Source organism: Poecile atricapillus, chromosome 2 (assembly GCF_030490865.1).
Source record: "Poecile atricapillus isolate bPoeAtr1 chromosome 2, bPoeAtr1.hap1, whole genome shotgun sequence".
Lineage (NCBI taxonomy): Eukaryota > Metazoa > Chordata > Aves > Passeriformes > Paridae > Poecile > Poecile atricapillus.
The window spans coordinates 47612984-47626207 of record NC_081250.1 but is presented as its reverse complement, the minus strand read 5'-3'; positions in this window follow the sequence as shown (position 1 = coordinate 47626207).

Here is a 13224-nt window from a genome sequence, read left to right as displayed (position 1 = left end):
GAAGACATTCCTAGGACAGAGTTTTTGTCACACTGCTGGCTGAGCTGTCATTGCTTTCCCTGCAGCTGGATAAATCAGGATGAGACTTGCTTAGTGCTCCCTCCCTAGATGATAATTATATTTGAATATTAAACATCCACATGGCTTAAGCAAATTCCCTGATTAACAAAGCACTTACCTATGCAGCAAAAGACGCTTGATTTCAGTTTGATAAGCAGGCACCTAAATTTAGGTGAGTGCTCATGGACCAAGCTAGATCAAGGCCTGTGTGAGCAGGAAGGCAATTTTACCTGTTACTGAGATTTTGCTACATGCTCAGAGGCTATGCAAATAATGACTTTTCTGTCTGATGTGTAATTGGATTCTGTACCTCTGGTCACTGCAAGAGGCTGAACAGGATGCTGTCTGATTATTCAACATCACTCCAGCTGCTTCCTGCATCTTTGGGACTTAAGGTAGCAGTTAAAGAATTGAAACAGGAAACCTTTCCAGATGAAATCAGGCTGAAACTTCAGAGGAGAGTGGCATTAAAAGCACAAGTTTTTAGGGCAAAACTAGGCATAAAATGGATGTTGGGAGAGCTATGAATTTTGATAGTGAGATGATTTGAAAGTGGTGAGTCAAGGAGTGCTGTCCTGCAGCAGCCTCCTTAGGGCAAGGTTAAAAAGCATGGGAGACCATTTCAAACTTATTTAGTGACATATATTTACACTTTATTTTTACTTCTTGCTGGGAGACCTTGCATATCATTGAGGAGCAGAGCTGTGTGGTGATGCCTAGTTTGCAGGGACACATAGGGCAAAGGAAGCATCTCATAAGCCATCCCTCTCCAAGTAGAGAAGTTGGTGTTGGAAGTAGAAGAATTTTCTGAACTGATGTGTTTCTTCAACAGAAAGTTTCTCAGTTTTACTGTAGGCACCTCAGTGGAGGTGCTATGTGGAGAACAGCGGCTGTTTTGGTTTTATACTCTCTTGGAAGAGCCAAACGAACCTCTTCATATTGGAAGGCTCTTGCTAACCCTCTCTCATCCTATTTGCCTCTTAGATGTTTCCTGTAAGATGTGACTTATGGGACAGCCACAAAGCTGGGGAACCCAGTGCTGTGTGTTTCAAGTAGAATGCTGTCCTGCAGTTTCAGCCCAGGGAGGGTATGGCCACAAGACAGCAGTGCAGGTAGAGGAGGGGAGGGAAATGAGATACTTAATAAAATTTTGACAAGGGATGAAGCCAAGGGCAAGCTTTCTTTCCTGTAACATTTAAGGATCTGTCTTGAATTACTTTATTTCAGTTGTCATTAGAGGATTCTGCAGCCTGATTGAGTGCCACTGTTAAATTTTCCCTTGATGAAACTTCATGAGTCTAATTTTAATCTTGTCAGCAACATGGTGTTCAGCTTAAACTGATTATGTTTTGGGATTCCTCTTGGTTATCATGAGGGAGAGGGCGGCTGGCTGTCTTTTGTTTAATAAGAGGGAGCATTTTTTTATGAGGTATGTCTATATCTTCTTGGTTTCTCTTGGAATGCCTCAGGTTTAATATCCCCTTCCCACCTACCTTTCCCCAGAGGCAAAGACACCCTGGAGATCTTTGCTGTCCCACCAGCAGGCCATGCACATGTGGGAGGCTGAGCCTGTGGGACTTTATTCCCTGCCAATTAACAAGGAGTTTGTATTGTCAGGGTAGCTTTTGAAGAAGTCAGGAACAGCCATGTAGGAATCTGCCAGGCTTCAGAACAAGTTTTCTGTATGTGCTTAAAATGAGGACAGTGAGGATGTGAGCACGGAACGTTGTGCAAAGCTGCTGACTACTTGCATCTTTCCCAGAGGAAAATGGCTCATCCACAGGGTTTTCCCAGGGCATAGCTTCCTGCTTCCCCCCCCCATCAAGCATCAGAAGTCTGGTGCACTTCAAAAAGCTTGGAGATGGGAGCAGAGAAACATGAGAAAGGTTTCTTTGCCAGGAGTACGACATTTAAAGAGCACCAGTAGAATTATTTTGGGTGTTTTTCACCCACACAGGTCCCCCTGCACATGTTCCTTCACTCATGATACCCTCTGTCAGTTTCTGATGTTTCTCAAAGCCCTGGGTTTCCTGTTTCTGTCCCCAGTCTAGGGGGCATGCCTTACATGTGTCCATCCTTCCATTTATCCCAAATAGTCAAAGTGCAATCCAGCCAAGCTGGTTTTCACATAAACCTTCATCTCACACTCTTGCATCCCTTCATTCCAGCACAGTCTGAGGTCCATTAAAAACTGAGCCATTAAAATGGGCTGGTGTGCAGGTGGCTTCTCCAGCTTCTGATAAGGTTGTTTTCAGCCAGAGTTTTTCCTTCATTGAGGACTTTTTCTGTGTCCTCAACAGAACCCTTCATAAAACCATTTCTGAGCCTTCAGCTTCTCATCAAATCTGGCAGCTCGCAGGTGGATGCACACACAAACACATGTGCACGCACACAAAGGAGGCAAGTGCCTCAGTTCCCTTTCCCCAGGAAACAAGCATCTGAAGCTTAGCTTAGTGTTGGATGCTCCAGGAGGCAGCACTGAGGTGAGAGGGGATGGAGAATATCAGAGTTGATGGCAGCTGGCAGGTTTGTGAAGCTGGATGAGGCAGGATGTGAGGACAGGAGGTTGGAGCAATGTGAATAAGCAGCCAGCTCCCCACCAAAAATATTGTATATCTACATCCATGCTCAGGCAAAGGATGAAGTGAGGATAGCAACCTTATTTTAGATTTTTAATATTATTATTATTATTTTGAACCATGGCTATTATGCCTTGTGGAAGTGTCCTGTTTAGATGGGTGAGCTGCATCACTGTGTTTTCATCACCCTGAGTCCACTGAAAGAAGCAGCACAGTGCCAGTGTGGATGCTGCACCCAGCAGAAGGGCAAGGGCAGCACTGGGGTAATGCTGGCCAGGAAAGTGGCAGTGGTTCTATTGGAAAATGCCAATGAAGGAAGACTTAACACACACAAAAACCGTGTGAATTTAGCTGAATCACTGATTCAGTAAGGAAAACTGAGAAGCTCAAGTGACCGAAATTTCCTGCTCAGCTGACTTTTGGATTGTCCCAACTGGGTCATGGCTCTTCTGAAAAGAATTAGTGTTTCAGAGCCCTTTTTTATTTCTAAGATTCCATAAAGTTACATAAAAAACCATAAGGTTCCATAAAAAGTTGGAATCGAAACAAAATGTTAATTTTTGTTTTTTTCACTTTTTATTAGAAGTTGGTTTTTTTCCCCCTCAGAAAAGAAGTCAAATTGCAGCATCCTTGATACTCTCCTTTGATCAGAAATTCTGGCCTTTGTGCAGCTCCAGAACCTCCATGACCAAACCTGCATGACCTGAGGAAAACCGTCCTGCTTGGCCTTGTAAATGATTCACGGCAGAAAGGTACACATAACAGCTCCATCAATTCACACAGAATGAATGGCAGTATTTTCACCTAAATACATTTCTAATATGAAAACAGCAGTCCAAGCACCTGACTATTGTGGCATACACAGGACTTGCTGCTGCCATGAATCAAAGCTGTCTTTGTGGAGGGAAAAAGACAGGAAAGCAAGTAGCAATTGCCTTCATCGGTTTGGTTCGATTTTAATCAAATTCAAGTCACTTTTAAATTTCCAGAATTGAGGAGGCTACTCAGCAATGGGCTTCTGAAGACACATTCCTAAATTAAGCTAATTAGTCAAGTGACTGGCATGTATTCCTTCAAATCACCCTGTATGGAGGGAAAAAAAAAAGTGTTGTGGATTTAATAAATCTGTTCATGCAGAGCAAAGAAATTAAATACAGCCAGCAGCAGCACTGTGGTCAGCCTGAACCTGGGCACAAATACCCTGCAGGCTGTCCTGTCTACCCCAGGATGGGCATCAATAGCCTGCCCTGCCAGGCGAGCCCTTGGCAGCAGGCAATTGTCACCTGCAGTTTTCTAGCTCTTTCTACTGTGTAGCTTCCTAGAGGTTCATACAATGACAGGCAAGCCTGTCAAGCAAGCACGAGTTGTAGGGGGAGCACTGCTCTCATTTCTCACATTTTGATGAATCTTGATAGACCCTTGATGCTGAGTTTTGCATGGACTGAACAGGGTGCTGCTACAGCACCTCTGCAGGGCCTTTCAGAACGAATCCCCCCAGTCAGAGGCACTAGCAGGTATTTTGGCATGATGCCTTGCTGGAGGGGTGCTCCAGAGGAGGCAGTCTCCAAGGCTTTGCACCCTCTTCCCAGAACACAAATTCCTCCTTGATGGCTGAAAAAAGTGGCTTTGCCTTCTGGGAAGCATCTCCAGGCACTTGATGGCTCCCCAGTGCTGCTGCTGAGTGGGGCAGCTCTCTAGGAAAGTCATCTTGAGGGAGCAAGCAATTCCTGATGTTGCCAGCATCACTATGGCGTGTCAGCCCTTCACACCCCATGCCAGGTGTTAGAGATTAAAGGTGGCTCCTCTGCACCTCATCACTGCTGGATGGGTCTGAAGCTGCACTTTCCACACTTCCTTGAAGAGAAGGAAGGCATGTCTGTAATTGCTTGGTTGGCCAAGTTCCTGATGGCCTTAGTGGAACTGATGCCTAGAGAAGCTGACCTGGAACAGAGACTAGACAGAGTTAGAGGAATAAAGTAAGTATTTATTAAAAGACCTTTCCAAGGATGCACCTTGGGCAGTACAAGAGCCTGGCTGGCGTTCTGCTCAAGATGGACCCAGGCAGATGCAAGATGGATGACCAATGATGAGTGTTCATACTTTTATAAGTTTTGGTCCATTTATATGTTGGGGTAAATTGTCCAATTACAGCTTCAGGGTATGAAGTCCCATCTTCCCAGTTTGCTCTCCTCAGTTAGCTGTTCTTTATGCTTTTTTGGGCCTGAGGCTATAATGGTGCTCTTGGTTCTCAAGCTGGAAATGGATTGTTTTGTCTAACTACCCTGTGAAGAGAACTTGCTAACACTTTATATGAAGTTCACAGTTATACATTAAGGCAGTACAGAATCTAAAAAATATGAAAGCTAAAACTTAAGGCATCACTACTGAGACCACCTTGTCTTACTAGCAGCAAATCAGGGCATCCAAAATGCTGTAGGAGCACAAATTTATGCTATGTATTGAAAAAGAAAAAGAAATTATGGTATGGGGAGAAGAGAACTTTTAGGTGTTCCCCATTTATTTAAAAATTTATTTTGCAGCATCTTGAACATGTTAGTGAAGGCCCATTTCCACTGGACTTCTTTACAGTTTTCCAGCATCTGAAGCCTACCACAGACTCCTGTGGGCAGCCATCCCTGTCTCCCAGGGATGTTTGGTAGTGCTCTGTGTCTTTTTCCAGCACACGCTATCTCTTTTTGGGAGATAGGTATGCTTATCTCCAAGAAAGGAACTGCGTTAGTAAGGTAAGAGCGGATTGGGTTCTACTGTTGCAATGAAGATAATTAATATTCATCTCTGAAAGACAGAGGTGGATGTGAGGTTGATAAAACTGGTGTGCAAGACTGGAGCAACTGGTGCTGAATAACTCATGAAGAGGATCCTGGGATTTAGTGATGGCATTGGGAAATTTAATTTCCTGCATGAACCGTTCCCTGCAAACAGAGAATAAGGTCCCATCAATTCCCCCTGATATGAGCACAAAGAATAGCTCCCAGCAGTCTGTCACACTTGGGACAAATGCAGGATTAATATATTGTGGTTTGTGTTGGCCTGTGCCATGCCTTGCTCATTGTCGGACAAACCTCCAGGGGATGGGAATGTCTTCTTAATTAATTCTCTTAATTCAAGCACCTGTGACTGATTTATACTTAGTCTAGGGTCTGATCCTGCAGGGCAAGAGCTGACTCTGGTGAGGTGCACCGCTTTCCAAATCCCCATCAGAGGGAAATTACTGGATTTTATGCTGAAACATAGGCAGCAATAGTATTTGGAAAACTTCTGCTGGCTTCTCCCCCAGTGTAGCTAAGACATGGCATTTGTTTCTCATTGGTGCTACAGACTCACAATTCAGCTAAAATTCACCTTCTAGGGATGTATGTATGCTTGGTTTCATCCATGTGTGACAGCACAATCTGGAAGAAGAGGGGAGAAAATGGTGTCAGGAGGAGCAGGGGATTTTGCTGCCTAAGGAGGCAGGGGATGAATCATCCTTCTCACAGAGATGTGGTCTTTTGCCAAATGCTTCAGCTGGTCCCCACCAGCTCATTCAGCTTGGTGTGGTCTCTCCACAGCTCTGCTGCAGTGTCCAGCCTGCTTCTAATGCAGGAAACAGTTTGTCCTGGGAACAGTCCTAGCAAGTGCCCACTTCAAGGGCAGGCTGACATGATGGTCTCATTCCTCTCTTTCAGGCAGTACCACAGCACGGGGTTATAGCTGGGAAGCTGTGGGGCCAAGCAGTGACACACAAATGGAGCCAGCAGCCAAGGTTTGGTGGTCCCTGGACAGAGAGGTCAGTAGGTGTGATGGATATGCCATTCAATGGGCCACAACACCTTTCCCACTCACAGATGAATCACCAAAGAAATAAAAGTACTCAAACAATCAGGCAATATTTTAAAATGAACGGTTACAGTAAGTCCTTGTCCTGCAGGGATATTTTTCTTTAGTCAAAGGGAAAAAGAATGTGCTGCTTTTTTTTTTTTTTTTCTTCCTTTCCCTGTAAATGTGATAGAAGAAATGTCTTTCCAGATAGGAATCTTTTCTGCCAGGATGTATCTCATGTGTGTGCACGCACGCATGCGTACATGTGGAATTTTCCTTTGGAAAAAAAACAGACAGTAATTCTGCCTGTTTCACTGCCCATCTCTAAAAGTGATGAAATCAAATATTTATGTTACAGCAGGATTGCTCTGTGGTGTGTCCCAAGTGCTCCAAGCAGAAGTGGGCAGCTTTAAGGAATGATCAAAGTCTTAGCTACCTGTGTACCAGGAAAATGAACCATTTGGGTAAATATAGTATATGGCTTCTGTTGGAGAGGTTATTCTTTCTCAGAAATGCCTTATGAGAGAGCCACAATGCAAGGGGAAGCTCTAAACATGTCTGCTGCCAGATGGCTGGAATGGAAAGGCAGAAAACACCACTGAAAGTGCTGAGGACCCACCGCTCATGTCCTGAAGGCCAATGTTACCATCTGAATGACCACACTATCCAAGAAGAGCAAAGTACAGAGTTAAGGTGAGAATGGAAATATTCCACGACATACCAATTTTATAAGCAGTGCCTATTAGCAAGCCAAATTTTAATAAAGTTTTGGGTCATGGTATCCCAGCTATTCAGTATTTTAAAATTTAACAGATCTTTCTGGGGGCATACAGATGGAAATCATGCTGGCTGTTCTTCCTATAAGCAAATCCAAAATAGCACCTCACACAGCCCATAATGGCCTGTGTCCTTCTTTATCTTGTTGAGAGGAAGGGACTGATTCATTTTTACCTGGATTCTGTAATCTAACAGCATCAGATGAGCTTTTCTCACACCATCAGCCTGCCTTCCTATGCCCTGTTTGCTCCCTCTCTGCTCCGGGGGGAAAACAAGAGAGCCTGAATGACAGCTCAGCAACAGGGTGTAGGAAACACCCACACAGCCCATATCTCTAGGGCAAGGGAATGCACCTCTGACTTTGTCTCCTGGTGTTCTCCTGGGAGCTACAGCTAAGTATGAAGGAACTGCTGTGGTACAAAGCATCCTCCCTCTTGCATCCTTGGTAGAATTGTTTGGCATCCTCTGAGGAAAACAGGCCCACAGTGCTAAGGGAGCCCTTTAGTGAGGTGGATCCTCCTCAGGGGAGCACCAAGGATGCCATCCCTGGCGTTGTGTACTGGCAAAGCTGGGGTTTGGGAGCCCATGGAGCAGTTGGCACTCTTGGTGGGAGCAAGTTCAAGTCCCTTTTCTGAAAACACAAGCAGATGCCTGATAAATATGGACAGAGAGTTTTAGTTAAAAGTTACAGCTTACCTTCATCTGCAGTGACTGTAGTTATTTTTGCTAATCATCAAAAGAAACTGGATGTAGGATTAAAGCAAAGAAATGATCTAGACACATGAATTATGAATTTTGCATCATGAATTATTGCCTAAAATAGTGTGATGCACCAAATACATCTAGGGCAAGTGTTCTTTAGATTTGAAAGACTGGAAAGGACACCAGCTCCAGGAAAAAGAAATAGTTTCTTTCCTTATCCCAAAGGAAAAAAAGAAAAATCAGGGCAACTTTCCTTTATCTATTTGGCATCTAATAGTTTCTAAACTCTTTATACAAATTTTGCCAAGTGATGTTTTTGGGTCTTGGCTGCTCATCTTGAAAGGCTTCACTGGGATTTGAATTTTTCAGGTCAGTGCTAAGCATTTGCCAAAACCCATCTGTCATCAGGGAAATGGAGAACCAAAAACTGAGACAACAAAACCCAGATGGTAACTGTTGGGCAGGAGCACAACTCTGTATCTTTTCTACCTCTTCTTACTTCCTCATTGCAGAATGGCAGAAACTTGCAATGTGGCATCATCAAAATTTCTTAACCAACTTTCATGGTTTCCACATCAGAGCTTTGGGGCAGGGGACTTCCTTTCTTGAGGGCTTTCAAGGAATTTGGCTACAAAGGGTGAAAAGGGGAAAGGGTTGAGTAGAAAAAAAACATTGGTGAGAGCTAGATACCCAGATCACTGGACAGCTGCATAAATAACTTTATTAGCCTGGCTCGAGGTCTAAGGCTTAAGCCCCACTTGGTGTTAATCACAGGCTCTCTGATGAGACATCTACTTGTACACTGTGACCCAATTCTGCCCCAGCCCAAAAGAAACTTTGGTCTACTACCTTTACAGCTCCTAATACAAAATGAAATTCCCTGCCTTGCACATTATCTTTTATCTGGACATTTCCCAACACCAGTATCGCTGTGTTGCTTGGAGGCAAGATTATTCAGGCTCCCTGCTGGGGATCTGCAGCATCTCTGCTGCACAGAGAGAAGCACACACAGAGACTGCAAAAAGAGCTGCTTCCAATATGCAAGGACTAGATTCGGGCATAGTCAGATATACAATTATTATCATTTCTGCTTCCTGAAAATCATTTCTTGGCATCTGATTGTTGCTGAAAGTGACTGCTTGCTTGTGTTAAATTCAGAGCCTGGAGATCTCCAGAACATACCTGTTCTCTGTATGTGATGGGGATCTAGTGAAGAAAGAGAGACTTGCTGCTTGTGCCTGTCTGCCACCTTTTTGTGAGATTGAGAGAGATGCGTTTGTTGTTTGATCCCCAAATGCATTTCCACTTACTCTTTCTTCCAGAAGTGATGAAGAGGTGCCTTTTTCCTTCAGGAGGTATAGATTTGGGGGTGATGTTTACTCAGATATTTTAATTTTGAGAAAATACTCCAGTGGGGGAAGGAGTTTTATTGGAGGTTATTTAACACCCTCGAGCTTTGTTGCTAATTTATGTTGGTAGCTTTAAATATACACAAACACTGAGGCTAAATGATGAATGGTGGCAAAAAAGTTACAGGGAGAAAAAATACACAAATACTTCAGTGCTAATTTGTTTTCTAAGACAGGAAGATGGAGGAGATACTACTTCTCTGTCACACTCAGTAAAATCCTGAGTAACATTCTTGAGTCCTTTCCTTATATCATTTGGTTCTACAGCATTCACATTATCTAGGCAAAGAGAAACCCTGTATGGTGTGCAGCAACTTAACTTAAACGCACAAAAATAATAATAAAAAAAAAAATAAAAAGGAAAAAGAGACAGGAAAGCCTAAAGCATACATTTTCATGGCTGTGGACATTATGGTGTAGAAGAAGGAGGTTGGTCCAGCATCAACAGGTTTGGAATCCTTCATTGTGGAAGACAGATAGATTTACAAGGCAGAGGATTGCCTGCACTGAACAATTTAGTTGGGTAGATTTTGCTAAAGTCTATGCCTGTACCCCTCATATTTAAATAACCTTGTTGAGCATATATCAGGGTTCGAAAAGGATTCAATAACTCATTGAAATATATTACAGCTTCTTTTTTATGCATCCAGAGCAAGAGCAGAAAGACGTCAGAAAGGTATTATAAGAGAGTGAACATTTATCTGAAATGCTATTTATATTTCATTGAATTGGCTGAAAAGGACTGTGGAAGGACAATAATGAGTGAGGGAGGCAGGCAGCCATCCCACTGTGCATGAAGGATGGTGTCCTGATGGATGATTTAATGACTCCAACGTGTGTGGAGGGGCCAGAGACCATGCAGCTGACCAGGCAGGAATGTTCTCTGTTTAAGGCACAGCTTGAGTGGGGGAAGAGGAGTGATGCAGTGCCTGCTTTTCCCCTCACTACCTGTTTGATGGTCCTTGTGCTGCTGGTTTTGATTCTCATGGGGCCATTCCTCATTGTGAAGGCAGAAGTCATGCCTGCTTTCTCCAGGTTCAAGTCTCTTCTGGGATGAATTAAGGTATCAGATTTGCATCAAGCCCCAGCTGCTCACCTTAGCACATCCCTCATGGAGGCACCTGAACAAACGCTGCTGTGTTTAACAGAGTATTTTTACTAATACCCTAATTTCTGGAATTGGGCAGAAAATAAATGAAAATACAGCTCTGAGTCTGAAGTTAGAGGAAAAGGTAAAAGTAGAGGAAAGAGGTAAATCTGTGGGATGCCTACAAAGGGTAAGTAAGGAGAAAGGATGAAAGGTGTTCTGAATAGAAAGACATTTTGGAGAGGCATGTGTCTGCTTTATGGTGAGGTGGCTGTGATCAGAAGTAGATAAAAACAGCTGCCTTTGTCATCTTCTTGTACATATGCATGTCAGATATCAGCATAAAATCTGACACAAGTGAAAGGACAAGAAAGTGCAAACAAACCCTCCATGAATTTGCAGTGATAGATCCAGGCAAATTGTGACAGAAGAAGTTTAAACTGAGTATTAGGAAAAATTTCTTTATGGAAAAGTTTGTCAAGCATTGGAAGAGGCTGCCCAGGGAAGCAGCTGAGTCACCATCCCCGGAGGTATTTAAACGATGTGTAGATGTGGTGCTTTGGGATACGTTTTAGTGGTGGATTTGGCAGCACTCGGGTAACAATTGGACTTCATTATCTTAAAGGTCTTTTCCAATCTAAATGATTCTATGATTCTATGATCTGAAAGGTGAAATGTTAAGGGATGACCTCATGCCCGAGTTTGGCTTGTATGTATAAAACTAGATTATCAGTGCAATCTTTACTGACTGCTACATCACCCTCACCTTCTTGAATCAGGGGATGTATATTCCTCCAAGTGCTTGGAGTTCTTTCATATAGCCTGACTTCTCAAAAGAGCATGAAGTCTCTGTAAATGGCTGGCTGGCCAGTGACGTGCCTAATCAATATTTGGAAAATCAGCCTGCACTGCCTTTTCATATTCATCTATGGATGATGGATACTATTCCTGAAGGGTTATTTTGCTGATGGAAGTTGTCCAGCTCAGCTGCAGATCTTTTATTATCAAAGCATATCAGTGAAACATCTATTTAAGAAGACCATAAAACCACAGCATCCCCCATCCTGTTATTGAATGGCAAAGTGCCACCACAGTACATATGTTGTAGAGATCCCATTTCTGAGCACAGAAGCCCCAATACAAGCCTCAATCTATATGTTTAAATAATCTTGTGAACTTTGGTATGCGCTAAAAATGCCCCCAGTGACATTCAGCATTATTTCCTAGCCCAAACACTGGGAATAATTATCTTTTATTGGCACGAGTTCTGTGTTGAGATTAGGAGGCTGTGGAGCTGCAATTCTTTTATTTGCATTACTGGAAGAAAGATCAAATGGAACAAATATAATCAAACTTTTAGTTTTCTTCTTCTTTGATGTTGTGATGCTCCCCTTGTAAGTATTTACAACCTGACAGCATCTGGGGCAAACTCTTTCCCTGCTACCCTCCTTCACAGCTTCTTGAGCACTAAACTGGGAGCCTGATAAGGGGTTGCACTTTTGACAAAACCCAGTGCAGTAGCACTAGAGTTGCAGGGATCAATGCAGTAGATGGGATTTTGGCTTGCCTAGCAGGCTACTAGCTATTTATGGCAAGGCAATAATCACACTGAGTTGGTAATGCTTGGATCTTACTTCTCTGGGATTTAAATGAGTACCCAAACTGCAGGGCAGCAGAGAGTCTGTCCCAGGCTTCCTGATTTGTATTTACAGCTGGCTCTGAGTGACTCTCTTATCTAAGGCCTCTAACAAGTCTTTCAGTAATATTGCCACACTCTCTTGCTCCTTAATTGCCAGAGTTGAGGGTTTGGGGTATTTTTGTCTAGATAATAGCATGAATTAGGTCATCTTTAGACTGGAAAATGCCCACAGCTGTGCCCACAGAACTCAAACTGCAAAATCTATGTTAGTTAGATTACTTCTGGATTTGTAGGGTCATCTGCTCACAGTAAGAACACAACAGCCAGGTTTGTTTTTCTGCACTAATATCAAACAACTAAGGAAATGTACTGCATCACCAATAATCACAGTCATAGAATCATTTCGTTTGGAAAAAGACTTTAAAATCATCAAGTTTAACCATTAACCCAGCACTATCAAGTCCACCACTAAACCTTGTAAATCACTATAGGACTTCTTACAGGCAGTAGTGAGAAATACACTTTGAAGATGAAGTTCATCTGATCTCTGCTTTGCAGAAAGCCATCTTTAGTAGAAAATCCAAAGTCACCCCCTTTTGTCAACCCTAAAAGCCAGACCTTCCCAGAAGTGCACAACCTGCTGTGAACAAGTGTTCAAGGTGATGTAGCTGTATTTTTCATGGGTTCCCTGTTTGAAAGCTTTAAGAGGCTTGTTCCCACATTTTGCCGTATCCAAACTGAAGTAAGTCATGTCAGTGATTTACATGTCTAAGAGCACAGAAATCAACATCCTTGCAAGCTGGGACAGTTAATTTCATTAAAGGTGGCAGAATAAAGGATAATCATCTCAGCTACAGCATGGCAATAACTTGGAACAAATTTTTTTCATATGAGTGTAAGAAAATACTGGTTTAAATGCTTTCCCTGAAGCTTTGAATGACAATGAGATAGAAAGACTCTGAAATAGATGCATAACTTGAACTGCAAGCAGCAACTGATAAGGAAACTGGGGCAGAGGGAATGACTCAGTTGGCTGTGGTGCAGTTGCAAATCCACATGGGGCTCTGGAAATGTTCATCCGTGCCAGTGATAATGCACCAACCGCAGAGATGCTTATGACAGTTAGAGAAATTTGGAGAGCAGTAATGA